The sequence below is a fragment of the Dasypus novemcinctus genome, chromosome X (genome assembly GCF_030445035.2).
Source record: "Dasypus novemcinctus isolate mDasNov1 chromosome X, mDasNov1.1.hap2, whole genome shotgun sequence".
Lineage (NCBI taxonomy): Eukaryota > Metazoa > Chordata > Mammalia > Cingulata > Dasypodidae > Dasypus > Dasypus novemcinctus.
Window position 1 is genome coordinate 80,986,089 of NC_080704.1, and position 13,567 is coordinate 80,999,655.

Genomic DNA, 13,567 nt, shown 5'->3' on the forward strand with positions numbered 1-13,567 from the left:
CAGCTTAGGTTATCTACAAAAAGATGAAGAGCCTCCCACTCATAGCCCACATCAATTCCACGTTCATTGACTAGGAGATGAAATATCATTAAGATGTCAATTATTCCCAAATTGATTTAGAGATTAAATGCAATCCCAATAAAAATCAAAATAGCCTTTTTTTTTTTTTGGTTACAGGAATAGAAAAGACAGCTATCACAGTTTTTAGGAACGGTAAAGGACCAGGAATGGACTTTAGAAAGAAGAATCTGTGGAGTGGATGTGGCTCAAGCTGTTTGAGCTCCTGCCTCCACATGGGAAGTCCAGGGTTTGATTACCAGTGCCTCCTAAAAAACAAAAACAAAAACAAAGAGCAAGCAAAATAAATGAGGAAGCCAACTCGGGGAAGCTGATGTGTGGCTCAGTCTTTGAGCTGGCTTCCCACATATGAGGTCCCAGGTTTAATTCCTGGCACCTGCACCTCAAGAAAAAGGAGGACTTCCATGAAAATGGCTTCAAATTAGGTAGAGTCCAGTTCTCTTGCAATAAAGAGCAGAGAAAGGGCAAAAACCTATCTGAGGGAGCTGGTTTGGAGATATATAGAATGGGAAAGTGGTATGTATCATCCAGGAAGGAACTAGTCAGATAAAGAAGATAAAGGAAAACAGTGAGAAATGTTAGAAACTTAGAAATGGCACATATGCTCCACCTACAAGGCAAATAGCCCCCATAAAGCCACTCACTCACTGCAACTGAGTGTGAGGGAACACTCCCTGGGACAAAGAGGGGTCTTGTGGACGGTGGAGAGTGTTTTCTTTTTCGTGAGTTTGGCCAGCTGAGACCCCTTTGAATGTCTGAGGGAACCCTGGCCATCCCTGAGGTGGCCACAGGGAGAAGGGAAGAGGGATCTGGTCAGGCATGCTATCACAACCAGCTGACCTGTGAGAGAGGACAACTAAGGTAGAGGGGGCGGAAACAGGCACCTACACAGCCCAGCTTGGCAAACTGTTAGAAACCTAATTTGCCTGAGGGAGTGAAAGCAGGAAGACTCAGATAAGCTTTCAGAAACCTACTTAAGCTGTGGTGATGATGTAGGTTAGTGGAGGAATTCATGCATTGCATATACAAGGTCCCTGGTTCAATTCCTAGCTCTCCTTAGAGAAGTTATCTAGAGAGATTCATTGGGTTACTAGGCATCCTACTGATACCTTATGTCAGGGAACATATAGACAGATTATTTTTTGTTTACTTGGATCTGTTAATTTTTATTTTCTTTCTTTCTTTCTTTCTTTCTTTCTTTCTTTCTTTCTTTCTTTCTTTCTTTCTTTCTTTCTTTCTTTCTTTCTTTCTTTCTTTCTTTCTTTCTCTAAAACCTAGTACATTACCTGAGGAGGGCAGGCTCAAGGGTGAGTGATTGGTGAGCATTGGTAGCCTGAAGCTCCTTAGGGACTTAAGTGGGAAGTCTGTTTTTCCTGGGTTGTTTCTTTTTTGTTTGTTTGTTTTTGTTTTTGTTTTGTTTCTTGTTCTTTGTCTTTTCCCTTTCTTTGTTTCTTTTATTTTTTTTTACTTATTTTTCTACTTAATTTTTTTCTGTCCTTCATTTTTTGATCTACTGTTTTCTGTTGCTTTTCTTTCATTCCACCTCTTTTTGTTTGTCCTTCATTAAAAAAATTCTCAAAATCTCCCTCTCTTTTCTTCTTTTCCTCTTTTCCTCTCTTCTCATCATTCTGGCCTTTTAAAAAAAGATTTAGTTTATTTATTTCTCTTCCCTTCCCACCCCACCCCCCTGCCCCAGTTGTCTGTTCTCTGTGTACATTTTGCTGCGTGTTCTTCTTTGTCCACTTTTGTTGTCAGTGGCATGGGAATCTGTGTTTCTTTTTGTTACATCATCTTGCTGCATCAACTCTCTGTGTGTGTGGCGCCATTCCTGGGCAGGCTGAACTTTCTTTTGTGCTGGGTGGCTCTCCTTATGGGGTGCACTCCTTGCATGTGGGCTCCCCTACATGAGGGGCACCCCTGCATGGCATGGCACTCCTTGTGTGCATCAGCACTGTGCATGGGCCAGCTCCACACGGGTCAAGGAGGCCCGGGGTTTGAACCGCAGACCTCCCATGTGGTAGATGGATGCCCTGTCCATTGGGCCAAGTCTGCTTCCCCATTCTGGCCTTTTAATTCATTCTGTTTTATTCTCTATTTTGTTCCTCATTTCATTTTTTATATTCCACCTTTTTCATTCTTATTCCTTTGTACTTTTTTAAATTTTTTACTCATATTACTTATTTATTTTCTAAGCCATTGTATGGTTCCTCTTCTACCGTTTTAAAAATCATTACTACTGTTATTCTTTTTCTCTTCTATTCTCTTTCCTCTTCTCTGGTCCTAATATTTTTTCAAGGGAATACAGGCAGCTGCAAGGGTATAGAATAAGAGGAAGCAAGTGTCAAAAGGAACCTTACCAAACACACAACAACAAAAGAAAACCTTAGAGTAGAAAGAGAAGCTAACCAAACAAATAACCCCATCAAGAGAAACAGATGCCTGGATACCAACAGAAAAGTACAACCATAGTAAGAAATAGGGAAGACATGACCTAGTCTAATGAAGATAAAAAACAGGATGAGATGCAGAATGTGGAACAACTAATCAGGGATGTCCAAAGAAATGTCATAGATCAACTTAATGAAGTGAAAGAGGAGATAAAGAATATTAAGAAGACACTGGGGGAACATACTGAAGAAAATGGAAACATACATAAGAAAATTAATGGATATGATGATGATGAATGGCACAATACAACAAATAAAAAATACACTGGAGGGAAGCAGACTTGGACCAGTGGTTAGGGCATCTGTCTACCACATGGGAGGTCTGTGGTTCAAACTCTGAACCTCCTCGACTTGTGTGCAGCTGGCCCATGTGCAGTACTGATGTGTGCAAGGAGTGCTGTGCCATGCAGGGGTGTCCCCTGCATAGGGAAGCCCCACATGCAAGGAGTGTGCCCCATAAGGAGAGCTGCCCAGCATGAAAGAAAATGCAGCCTGCTCAGGAATGGTGCCACACACATGGAGAACTGACACACAAGGTGATGCAACAAAAAGAAACACAGATTCCTTTGCCACTGACAACAACAGAAGCAGACAAAGAAGACACAGCAAACAGACACAGAGAACACACAACCAGGGTGGGGGGAAAGGGGAGAGAAATAAATAAATAAATAAATCTTTAAAAAATACACTGGATGCACACAACAGCAGATTTCAAGAGGCAGAGGAAAGAATCAGTGATGTTGAACACAGTACATCTGAAATCAAACAGATAGTAGAACAGATAAAAAGATAGAAAAAATCCAGCAGGGACTTAGGGATTTGAATGACAGCATGAAATGCACATATATACACATTAAGGCATCAAAGCAGGGTAAGAGAAGGAAAAGGGATCAGAAGCATTGTTAGAGGAAATAATGGCTGAAAATTTCCCAACTCTTTTGAGGGATATGGATGTACATGTCCATGAAGCACAGTGCACCCCAACAGTATAAATCCTAACAGGCTTACCCCAAGATACATACTTATCAAATTATCCAATGCTCAAGACAAAAAGAATACTGAAAGCAGCAAGTGAAATGAGATCCATCATGTATAAGGGAAGCACAATAAGATTAAGTGCTGATTACTCATATGAAACCATGAAGACAGGAAGGCAGTGGAGTGACATAGTCAAGGGGCTAAAAGATAAAAAAAACAGCCAAGAATTCTTTAGCCAGCTGGCATTCAAAAATTAAGGAGAGTTCAAAATATTCACAGACAAATAGAAATTAAGAGAGATTGTCAGCAAGCAACCTGCCTTTCAAGAATTACTAAAGGGAGTTCTTCATCTACAAAGGAAAAAACAAGGGAGAGAGGGTTGGAGGATAATGAAGAAAAGAAGATTATTGGTAAGAATAAATAAAAGATAAAAAGAAATAAAAACAACATATGGCATACATAAACCTCAAGGAAATATGGCTATATTAAATCATTCCTTGACAATAATAACATTCAATGTTAATGGATTAAACTCTCCAATCAAGGGACACAGATTGGCAGAATGAATAAGGAAATATAAGCATTCTATATACTGTCTACAAGAAACTCACCTTAAACCCTGGGATGCAAGATGGTTAAAAGTGAATGGTTGGACAACAATTTTACATGCAAACAGTAACCAAAAAATGGTGGAGTAGCTATACTAATATCAGACAAAATAGAATTTAAATGCAAAACTATTATAAGAGACAAAGAAGGACACTAAATATTAATAAAAGGTGTAGTCTATCAAGAAGAAAAAAACAATCAAACATTTATGCATCTAACCAGGGTGCCTCAAAATACATGAGGCAAACATTTAGAAAAGTTAAGTGAAGAAATAGATGCCTCTACGATTTTAGTGGGGGGCTTTAATACCCCATGATCACCATTAGAAAGAACATCTTGATAGAGGATCAATAAAGACACAGAGACCTTGAATAATACATTAGAGGATCTAGAGCTAGCAGACATATACAGAACATTACACCCCAATACAGCAGGATATATATTTTCCTTGAGTGCACATGGGTCATTCTAGTGGACAGTCCACATGCTAGGCCACAGAACAAATCTCAACGAATTCAGAAAGATTGAAATTATACAAAATAATTTCTCCGACCACAGTGGAAAGAAGCTGGAAATCAGTAGTGGGTATAGAACCGGATTAGGCACAAAGATGGAGGTTAAACAACATACTCGTAGACAATCAGTGGGTCAATGAGGAAATTGTAAAAGAAATCAGTAACTACCTTGAAATGAATGAAAATGACAACACTACTTACTATCAAAACCTATGGGATGTAGCAAAAACAGTACTGAGAGGAAAATTTATAAACATAAATGTCTATATTAAAAAGAATGAAGAGCTAAAATCACAGTCCTAACTGCACACCTGCAGGAATTAGAAAAAGAACAACAAACTAATCCCATGGCAGGTAGGAAGAAGGCTATAACAAATTTAAAGCCAAGCTAAATGAAATAGAAAATAAGAAAGCACCAGAAAAAATTAACAAAACCAAAATCTGGTTATTCAAAAAGATTAAAAGAATTGACAAACCCTTAGCTAGACTAATAAAGAAAAGAAGAGAAAAGATGCAAATACATAACATAAGAAACAAGGAAGGGGTTATCACCACTGACCCCACAGAAATAAAGAGTAACATAAGAGTATACGTTGAAAAATTGTATGTCAAGAAGAAGGATAACTTAGATGAAATGGACAAATTCCTAGAAACACATGAGCAGCCTACATTGATGAAAGGAGAAATTGGTGAACTTAATAGACAAATCACAAGTGACAATATTGAATTAGTCCTCAGAAACCTCCCAACTAAGAAGAGTCCAGGACCAGATGGCTTCAAAGTTTGGTGAATTTTACCAAACTTTCTGGAAAGAACTAACATCAATCCTGCTTAAACTCTTCCAAAAAATAGAAGTGTAGGGAACATTGCCTAACTCATTCTATGATGCCAGCATCACTCTAATACCAAAGCCACAAAAAGACACCACAAGAAAGGAAAACTATAGACAAATCTCTCTAATGAACCTAGATGCTAAATTCCTCAACAAAATACTTGCTAATCATATTCAACAACACATCACACAATTTATATACTATGTCCAAGTTGGTTTCATCCCGGATATGCAAGGATGGTTCAACATAAGAAAATTAATCAATGTAATACACCGTATCAACAAATGGAAAGAAAAAATCACATGATCACCTCTATTGATGCAGAAAAAAATCATTAAAAAAATACAGCACACTTTCCTCATAAAAAGAGTTGAACAGATAGGAATAGAAGGAAACTTCCTCAACATGATAAAGGGTATATATAAAAAACCGACAGCTAACATCATATTCAATGGTGAGATGGGAAAAGCTTTCCCTCTAATATCTGGAACAACACAAGGATGCCCACTGTTACTGCTCTTATTTAACATTGTGTTAGAAGTAATTGGTCAAGCACTCAGGCAAGAAAAATAAATAAAAGCCATCCAAATTGGAAAGGAAAAAGTAAAAATTTCACTATTTGCAGATGACATGATCCTATGCACAGAAAGTCCTGAGAAATCTACAACAAATCTTCTAGAGCTGATAAATGAGTTCAGTAAAGTGGCAGGATATAAGATCAACACACAGAAATCAGTAGCACTTTTGTACACCAATAATGAACAATCTGAAGAATAAATCAAGAAAAAAATTATATTTACAATAGCAACTTAAACAATCAAATACCTAGGAATAGACTTAACTAAAGATGTAAAGGATTTGGATGCAGAAAACTACACAACATTGTTAAGGAAATAAAAGAAGACCTGAATAAATGGAAGAATATTCCTTGTTCTTGGATAGGATGATTAACATCATTAAAATGTCTATCCTACTCAAATTGATTTACAGATTTAATGCAATCCCAATAAAACTTACCACAGCATTTTTTACTTAATTGGAAAAATTAACTATGAAATTTACTTGGAAGGACAAGAGGTTCCAAATAACCAAAGACATATTGAAAAAGAAAAATGAAATGGAAGAACACACTACTTGACTTTAAAACATACTACAAAGGTATGGTGGTCAAAATTGCCTGGTATTATTTTTTTACCCTTTTTAAATTAAAGTTAATAGATCAAAAAGAACGGTACACTAAAAAACATTTAAAAAACATAAAAAACCCTAAGAGGTTCTCATATACCCCACTCCCCACTCCCCCACCTCATCATTTTTGTAAATTGTATTGTTTGAAGATACATACATCACAAAAAATATTACATTAAAAATATGAGTTTCCCGTATACCTCCCACCCCACCCCCCACCCCACTCCTTGCACACCAATAACCTCCTCCATCATTGTGGCACACTTATCACACTCGGCACTCGGTGAACATATTTTGGAGCACTGCTGCACCACATAGATAATAGTTTACCCTGTAGTTCACACTCTCCCCCAGTACATTCAGTGGGTTATGGCAGGATATATAAAGTCCAGCATCTGACCCAGCAATATCATTTAGGACAACTCAAAGTCTCAAAAATGCCACCTCATCACATCTCTTCTTCCCTCTCCCTGCCCTCAGCAACTACTGAGGCCACTTTCTCCATGTCAATGCTACAATTTCTTCTATTACTAGTTGCAATAGTTTTATAGTAGAATATCAGTAAGTCCACTCTAATCCATATTTTATTCCTCCATTCTGTGGACCCTGGGATGGCGATGTCCACTCCACCTCTAGATCAAGAGGGGGTTTAGATTCCACATGGATGTTGGATGCAATTCTTCTGCTTGCAGTTGTTGGCACTCATGATTCCCTGATGTGGTGGTTGACCATCTTCATCTCTCTGTTAGCTGACCTGAGTAAGGCCAATGAACCAGAGAATAGGAATTGCAACTCTGCTGAGGCTCAGGGCCCAGCTGGCACATGGAAAATTGCCTAGTATTGACACAAGGATAGGTGTACTGTCCAACAGAACACAACTGAGAGTTCTGATATAGATCCTCACGTATATGGTCAACTGATCTTTGACATGACCACAAAGCCCACTTAACTGGGAGAGAATGGCCTCTTCAAAAAATGAAGTTTGGAGAACTGGATAACCATATCCAAAAGAATGGGAGAGGATCACCATCTCATGCCCTGTACAAAAATTAACTCAAGTAGATTAAAGATCTAAATATAAGAGCCAAGACCACAAATCTCTTGGAAGATAATATGGGGAAGCAGCTATGAGATCTTGTAGTAGGAAACAGTTTCACAAACTTTACACTCAAAGCATGAGCAACAAAAGAAAAAGTAGATAAATGGGATCTCCTTAAAATTACAAACTTATGCACTGCAAAGGAGTGTGTCAAGAAAGTGAAAAGACAGTCTACTCAATGTGGTAAATTATTTGGTAACCATCTATCCAATATGGCCCTGATATCCAGCAAATAAAAATAAATCCTACATCTTGAAAATAAAAAGACAAAGTGCCCATTTAAAAAATGGGCAAGTGATTTGAATAGACACTTCCCCAAAGAAGAAATGGCTTAAAAGCACATGAAAACATGCTCAACATCAGTTGCTATTAGGGAAATGCAAACCAAAACTACAATGAGATATCATTTTACACCCATTAGACTGGGAGTTACTAAAAAAAGAAAGGACTACAAATGTTGAAGAGGATGTGGAGAAAAGGCATCCTTATCCATTGCTGGTGGGAATGTAGAATGGTGTAACCATTTTGGGGGACGTTTTGACTGTTCCTTGGGAAACTAACTATAGAACTGCCATATGACCCAGCAATCCCACTGCTAGGTGGGATTTCAATCCAGAAGAATTGAAAGCAAGGACACTAACAGATATATGTACACCAGTGTTCATAGTGGCATTATTCACTATTGCCAAAATCTTTAAGCAAACCAAATGTCCATCAACAGATAATGGATAGGGAAGCAGACTTAGCCCAATGGATAGGGCATCTGCCTACCACATGGGAGGTCCATGGTTCAATCTCTGGGCCTCCTTGGCCCATGTGGAGTTGGTCCATGTGCAGTGCTGATGCACACAAGGAGTGCCGTGCCACGCAGAGGTGTCCCCTGCATAGGGGAGCCCCATGCACAAGGAGTGTGCCCCATAAGGAGAGCTGCCCAGTGCAAAAGAAAGTGCAGCCTGCCCAGGAATGGCGCCACACACTTGGAGAGCTGATGCAGTAAAATGACGCAACAAAAAAAGAAACACAGATTCTCGGTGTTGCTGTTAAGGGTAGAAGCAGTCACAGAAGAACACACAGTGAAGGGACACAGAGAGCAGACAACTGTGGGGGAAGGGGAGAGAAATAAAAAAAAAAGAAAACGCAAACTGTGGCACATACATTGGAATAATATTAGTTGTAAGAAGGAATGTAGTATTAACACAGAAGATAACATAGATGATGTAGCAGTTTGATATGGTTATGAGTTTCAAGAATAGATCTTGGATTATGTTTGTAATCTGGTCTGTACCTAGGCATGATTAAGTTATGATTAGAGATTTGATTTGGCCATGTCAGTAGGGTGTTGAGCCACCACCCATTGGTGGGTGGGGACTCACTGATAAAAGGCATGGCAAAGGATAGAGTAGGAGGGTTTCTGATGTTAGAGTTCTGATGTTGGAGTTTGATGCTGAAGACTTAAGCTGGAGCTCTGGGAAGTAGGCTCACAGAGTAAAGAGAAGCCAGTCCCAGGAAGAAAGGAACCTTGAACCCAGAGAGAAGCAAGACCCTGGAATGGAGGAATCCAGGAAGCCTGAATCCTCAGAGCCATCAGCGGCCATCTTGCTCCAACAAGTGAAAATAGACTTTGGTGAGGGAAGTAACTTATGCTTTATGGCCTGTTATCTGTAGGCGCTTACCCCAAATAAATATCTTTTATAAAAACCAACCAATTTCTGGTATTTTGCATCAGTACCCCTTTGGCTAACTAATACAGATGAATCTGGAAGACCTTATGTTGAATGAAGTATGCCAGGCGGTGAAGGACAAATGTTACATGACCTCACTGATATGAATTAAGCAAATTGAGCGGACTCACAGAGCTAGAGCCTGGAAGATAAGTTTATAGGAGACAGTAGGGGAACAGAGGGTGGTGAGCTGATGCCTATATGGGCAAAATCTGCAATAATGTGGAAAGATGTCATGGGTAAATTGTGGAAAAATAGGCTTGGAAACAAGAAGTCACTCAGAGTAAATAGACATTTAACTAAACTGTTAACATCTGCCAGGGACACCATTGATGGCCCCAGCCTTACTCCTCACTTCTGCTATGCTTGGTAAGACTCATGCAGGGCCACAGATCCCACTTCTCTACTACACCCTGCCTCCCAAATACCCTCCACCCCCCAGGGCATGGGCTGCCGGTATTTCGTCCACCACTGATTGGCAGTATTCAAAAGTCCCACTAGAGGGCTCCTGTTCAATATATAACCCCAGGACCAGGATTTTTCTGCTCTCTCTCCCCTTCTTCTCTTTTCCCCTTGCCCAGGGATTCTCTTCACATTACTCATCTGAAATTTATATTTAACTATGTGTCCTGTATTTTATTTGGAAACCCTACCTAGGATGAACATCTACAAGTGAATTGTTGTCAAACGCAAATACATTTAAGATTTTAATTGATAATTGCCTACTGATTTTCATTCTCAACAATTGTATTTTACCATATTTGATATTAATCTATTTTTAAAATTTTACCAATATTTTGGGTAAAAATGATATCTCCTTATTGTTTTAGTGAGCATTTCCCTGATTACTAGTGTGGTTGAACATTTAAAAAATGTTTAGTGGCTAATGAATTTCTAACTCTGGGAATAGTATGTTTATATGTTCTGACCATTTTCTTTTCTCTCTGTGAAAATCAGAACTTTCTTTAAATAAGGAGTGGACTGATCTTGAAAACTCATGAACTCTGTATAAATAGATATATTCAGAGACTGGATCAGAATCAGCTTGTCCTGGGTGTTGTGGCAGAGATTCCTGTGCTGGGCTAAAGACTCATTGATAGCCAAGCCTCACTGATAACCAAGCCTCCTTGCTGGAGGAAGATAAATATTTGAAGAAACAATTTGCCAGTTTTGCTCAAGAAGATGATGGAGTGAGCATTTTCTTCTTCAAGGTTAGTGAGTCAGTTGGCTTTTTTGGTGTTTAATAAGAGTTACGTTTAAAGTCCTCTCACTGAAATGTGAAGGTCATTTCCTGTTTAATGCTTCCTGCCTTCAATGCATCCTGGACTGGCCCTTGGGGACCGCATGGCCAGGGCCAAGAGTCACAAAGCCTTCTTTGCTGCTCTCACTGTCATCATCGCCACCTGCCACCTTGACAAAGACCTCGTTGTCTTTGTCTTCCTCCTTGTTATTCTCCTCCTCCCTCCCTCTTGGAGCTTCTCCTATACCCTCCTAGCCCTCAGCACTGCCTGTTTCCCCCCACCTTCCTTGTCTTGGTTTTCCTCTCCCAGAAGCAGAGCATGGGCAACCAGATGGGTCTTAATCCCCTTACTGGAGTCCTTTATAAATGGGAGAAACATGCCAAGATATGGAGAGAAAAGATTCAGGGACTCAGAAAGGAACCCAAGAGAGAGGAAGCCACAGAAAGAGCAGGCAGAAGCTGAAATCAATTGAATACAGAATCAGAGAGAAAGCCACTCAAGCTAGAAGCTGAAAGCAACAAGGCTCAGAGGAGAGGCCAGCAACAAGCAGACACTGCCATGTGCCTCACCATATGCCTTGCTATAGAGGAAAGGATTCCAGGATTGCTGGTGGCTGGTCTTCTGATAAAGCCCTGATTTGGACACTTTCACAGACTCAGAACTGTAAGCTTCTAAATTAATAAATTCCCATTGTAAAAGGTAACTTATTTCTGGCATATTGGCAGCTTTTAGAAGACTAAAACAAGAAGTGTTTTCCTGCTGTTATTGCCTTGCAGGGTCACTCCAGTGTCCTTATTGACAAAGCCCAACATTTTGTTAGCTGGCATAGGAGAAATGTTAACAGGGCTCAGATCCCATATCACAAACAAGGCAAAGAAAGATTGATTGGGATCTGAGAGGCAAAAAATTGGTAACTGGCACCTTTGGATCAGAAACCAACAGTATATTTAATAAAAAATCAATATAATCCTTGCTACTGAAAGCAGAAACAAATGAAGGAAGCTTCATATCAAAGAGAGAGGAAAAACCTCCATAAGGCAGAGGCTGTTATTCCTGTAAGTCACTGGGCACATCCCCCTAGAAAGGGTAACAACACTCATCCTTCTCAACCCATTGGGAATGCTGGGAGAATAATGAGATCATTCCCGACAGTGCTGGAAGATAGTAGAATGCAAGGAATAAGCTACAAGTCCAATTGATTACCTCTTCAGTCAAGTGTAGAAAAAACAGAGCTATTACTAGTCCACATGGGATAAGTGGTAACTGGCAATACTATAAATTATTACATGCTCACTGGTGATAATATGCCTTGTGGAATACAAATGCCAACCACAAAGTTACAGTTCTTATCCTCTGAGCAAATATGAGAAGTCACCATACCTGGGCATCAGATTTTGGACTGGCACTCCTCTGTCTTTGTTATCCCCTTTAATTCTCTCAGCAAGTACATGACAGAAAGGTTATGATTTCTAACTCTAGCTAAGCCTTTGGGAGAAGATGGTTCACATTCCCCTCTCTACCTGAGAACATTGATGAGTAAAGAACCCAAAGCCAAAGGTTCTCAAGCAATGCACCATGGTGTATTCCATGAATGGTTTATGGGTGTTCCTGATATAGGTCTTGTCAGCTGGTAAGTGATCACTCAGGGCCCAGGGTGGCTTTCTCTGTTCATGTCACTGTTTGCACAAATATTACCCAAAATGTTTAAGAATCACCTATTTTAAGCCCCACCTTCACACCATACCCCAAAACACAACACACTTTATTATGTCTGTTATGTGATTATGTAGGTAATGAGAAAAATAGAAAAGAATATGTATTGATACCCTGCATGAGTTAGAATTTTGTTTATTTCCTGTGTCATTCCTGAGAATATTAAATGTACCTTCTCACTACCTCTTTGGCTCTATGAATTTTAACAGAGTCCAAGTCCAGACCTGACTTCTTCAGCCTCCCACTGAATCCTACTCCTCCCACTGTAGTCCCTATCTCTGTGAATGCTCTCCCCAAGCCATAGATCACTCAAGCCAGAAGTCTGGGTGCCATCCTTGAACCCTCTTTAACCTCCAACCATGCCTACCTACAACCTAAGGCAGCACCATCCTATGTGAAACATCTGTCAAATCATGTCACGACCCTCCACAACACCTTCCACTACTTTTTAGTACAAAGTTTTAAAACCCACAAGTGTGCAGGTGCTTTATGGGTACAATTTACCTGTTTGTCTTTTTTATGTGATTAAGACAGGGAGGGATTAAGATGGGCAGAATAAACAAAGTCGACTGACAGGGTCATTAAAACAAACGAAGTCCAGGTTGGCTCTTGCTGACATGATTTCAGTACATTTCCTCACATTGGAGTCACAATAGAGCTGAGTCCCCCCCCCCCCCTTGAAATTGGTGCGTAGAGGATTTTGTTGGCCTCTTGTGGCAGAGGATCCTCGATGATGTGCTTTCCCCTGGGAAAGCTGACTGGTTGTTGTTGCTCACCCTGCAAAGCTGAGCTCTCCACTCTAGGGACCCCAATGACATGCAGCTCCCCAAACAGTAAGGACACAGATTAATGTAATTTGATGGGGTCCCTATGAGGTCCACTCATTCATTATTCCTTGTCTAAAAGGCCAATCATTAGAGTCTACCTTTTGCATGAGATCAGTAGTTTTCAGACTGTGCTCATCCATGCCCTGGGTGCCTATAGAACTGCCTCAGTTGACCCTGGCAAGCACTGGATGAATGAGCCTGCAGTTGAAGTTTTAGCTCCATTGGGTTGTCACCATCATTTTATTAGTAGAAACAATTTCCAAGTGGTGTATAATGTGGGATGAGATCAGACAGTGGATGGTAAGAACTGTCATTAGA